The sequence below is a fragment of the Penaeus monodon genome, chromosome 20 (genome assembly GCF_015228065.2).
Source record: "Penaeus monodon isolate SGIC_2016 chromosome 20, NSTDA_Pmon_1, whole genome shotgun sequence".
NCBI classification, from domain to species: Eukaryota; Metazoa; Arthropoda; class Malacostraca; order Decapoda; family Penaeidae; genus Penaeus; species Penaeus monodon.
In genome coordinates this window covers 35,729,829-35,730,053 of record NC_051405.1, presented here as the reverse complement: position 1 = coordinate 35,730,053, position 225 = coordinate 35,729,829, and positions in this window count along the sequence as shown.

Here is a 225-nt window from a genome sequence, read left to right as displayed (position 1 = left end):
GGGGGGAAATATCTCCGCACAGTCACAAAGCTATTAAAAGAACGATCCTCATACAATGGAAATCTCTCTTTTACATCGGAAATATTTGCATCAGAAATGAAATGCTCCTTTTCCGATAGCTGAATAATGGATGACTGGTAATGTATCTTTTTGATTCGTTCCTAATTCTATCATCAGCCTTTTTGTGCATCTGATGTGGTACAGACTTTAGACGGATATGTTGCT